Genomic DNA, 2815 nt, shown 5'->3' with positions numbered 1-2815 from the left:
ATAACGCACAGTGCCAAATGAAGATATTTAAAATGTGTAATGTATTTCAGCGTGTTACTGTAAGCTGCCGTTTGATGTTTTTCCTATAAAGCCCAAATTAAGCCTCCTAGGAACGGCTGTGTATCTCCTGCTCCTAGCTGCATCGAAAAACAAAATACATTTTAAATAGCTGTATTACCAATACTCCGGTAGACTTTAAACACATGAGCGTCATCGTCCTCCCTCTATTTTCTCCCTCTGTTCCTAAATGCAGCCCCAGTGTCAAGATAATCCACCTTTAAATTTCAAGCTCATTTGAAATGTAAACTTTTAGCAAATAAGCAATGGCTTATGGAGCTGGATCGCCGCAGTGACTGGCAGCAAATTCCTTTTTCTCCCTCCCTCCCCTCGGCGTAAGGGGTTTGAAATACCCATCAGTGTCAAAAGAAACTGCGCAGATCGCTGCTGTTCTAAATAAGGTAGAGCAATGTTCGGAAAAAAATCCTCCAAAAAAAAAAATATCTCGATGGATTAAAATGACATTTCTGTACCATGTCAGTACGGATGACAAAGCGTCATGTTTTGCATCATTTCAAAAATATATTCTTCAAACAAATTTGGTGTATAAACAGGCAGTGGGCTTTTGTTTGAAACATTTAAGATCACAAGTTAGGGGAAGAACAATTAATATTGCCTATTAAAATCCCCTGTTATTGTTAGAGATACATTTTGTGGTTACTGACTATAAATAAAAGCAAAGAAACAGAGCCACAGTTTCTCACCACTGCAAATACAGAAAGGCAATTTCCAGCTTTTTCTTTTTTTATTTTTTCCCTCCAAGTTGCTCTTAGATGTGTTTGCTGAATAAATGGGATTAACTGTATTTAAAACAAGAGATAAAGAACAGCTTTTTATTACACTGAACAGTCTGCAGGGTTTCCATGCTCCTCTGAATGCACTTCATGCCTGAAACAAAATATTCATATTTTACTTTTTTAATAGCACTGTATAGAATAAGCAAAATATCCTAGAAATAATACAAATATGGAATCAATAGGGAATGGTGTAAAAAAAAAAAAAAGAGCATTTTTACCATTTCTGTTTCTGGCCAAACACTGGAATGATTTTTTTTGTTTGTTTGCAGTTTTGCAGCAGGATGAGAAACCAGGGACAAAAATATTCATTTCGCTGGAGGAGCTTTCCCCTTTCCTTTGGCTGCAAAAACTCACTGAGCACTGTTAATACAAAACTAATGGTGAGAGTGTGATCTGAAGAGCTAAGCCTGCTATCAGCTGAATTTTAATGGAGGCTTTCTCAAAAAATAGGTACAAAGAAAAGAATTTAGACAAATTTGCCTTTTAACCTTTAAAGATTTCCTGCCTATTCCAGTATGTCCTTTATTACATTAATTTTTTATTTAAATTACACCATTAACTGGATATGAATTTATCAAGAATACATATATTGATTTATAAAACAGTATCATTAATTATTATAATAGCTAGATGTAGCTGATATTACAAAGCCATTTAAAGGTTTTTAATATAACTTGGACATACATAGATAGATAGACATTATGGACAAGACTACAATTTAAACTGGCTACCAGCAGTTAATGAAATCTTTGATTTATCTTCTCATTTAAAGATTGATTATATTGTTGCTTTGTAAAACTATTTATTTTATGCCATTTTTCAAAGGATGTCTCAATAAAAGAAAAAGATAAATAAAATATCCAGCCAAGACTCAAAGCATGTTTTGGTTTTTACTTTCCTTTTTAATGCTGCAGCTGCTAATTTATTACAAGTTTGGAGACTTGTCACTTTCATGAAGAACTGGCTTTCTTGATAGTAGCTCTGCTTACGAATGCACAATTTCATATATTTGGATTTAAAAAAAAAAAAAAAAAAAAAAAAGAAGAAGAAGCAAAAAAAAAAAAGAGGCTGTCTTCCCGACAACATCGTGTTTATTTCCTAAACCAAAACCCCACAAAATGCCTTTCTGGCATAGATTTCTCAGGCATATTTTTTGTTTAAGCTGTGCAAAAATGGGACTTACCCTAGTGCTGCAAAGCAGTCAGTCATGGAGAACATTTTGATTTAAAATGCAATCTGAAGAGAAGAAAAAAAAAAAAAAAAGAAAGAATGATATAAACAAACAGTACACGGCTTTCAAGTTACTCCTAAAATGTTTCTAGCTTAACTAATACATTGAAAGTTTAAATCTTTACACATTGTTCTTGAGGGGCTATGTCTCTTGACTCTTTATTTATATCACTTATTCTTGTCTGGCAACATATGTTACTGATTTATTATAGTATTTTTTTACTGTTAGCCAGACAAATGTAAGGGCTAGCTGAGGAGGGGTAGTTGCATCTGATGAGTTTAACAATTGCAGGGCATCCTTTAGGGGTAGCCAATGGGCTCTTTTGAAGCTATAATACTCACCATTAACCATTTTCATGCTGACATATTTTTATTGTCGAAGTTGGGGCTTCCCCTGTCGTCAGCCTCTTTTGTTTTCAATGGCTTCGCAGGCAAATCGACCAGGGTGGTTGAGAGCAGTTCATCCAGCAAAGGCTTTCGTGGGCATCTCAAACTGCGCTTGTAGAGCTTGACATATAAATCTGTAGTGTGCCCCCCACAACTGAATAAAGAAAAAGGAGTGCAGAAAATAACACTTTAAAGAATCTAATTCTATAATGAATGACAAATGCAAACAAATACTGAGCACAGGCAGTCAAATTTCTCAGAGCCATTACTGACACCAAAAGGTAACAGAAAGGAAGACTTTCCTATCAAAATAAACCCCCCTTAAATTCTTATTTTAAAAGGAT

At 34.6% G+C, this 2815-nt stretch overlaps 1 long non-coding RNA gene across 2 annotated transcripts in view; it reads right to left on the bottom strand.

Annotated features, from left to right (window-relative positions):
* The window catches only part of LOC116961691, a 15114-nt gene extending 12875 nt beyond the window's left edge, over positions 1 to 2239 (bottom strand). For both annotated transcript variants that reach the window (XR_004407090.2, XR_004407089.2), the window contains exon 1: positions 2038 to 2239. This is a non-coding gene — a long non-coding RNA (uncharacterized LOC116961691). The remainder of the gene's footprint in view (positions 1 to 2037) is intronic.
* Between the last annotated feature and the right edge of the window lie 576 nt (positions 2240 to 2815).

Source organism: Tyto alba, unplaced genomic scaffold, assembly GCF_018691265.1.
Source record: "Tyto alba isolate M040663 unplaced genomic scaffold, T.alba_DEE_v4.0 Super-Scaffold_22, whole genome shotgun sequence".
NCBI classification, from domain to species: Eukaryota; Metazoa; Chordata; class Aves; order Strigiformes; family Tytonidae; genus Tyto; species Tyto alba.
Note: the sequence above shows the minus strand (reverse complement) of the source record. Positions and strands in the feature narration are given on the sequence as shown.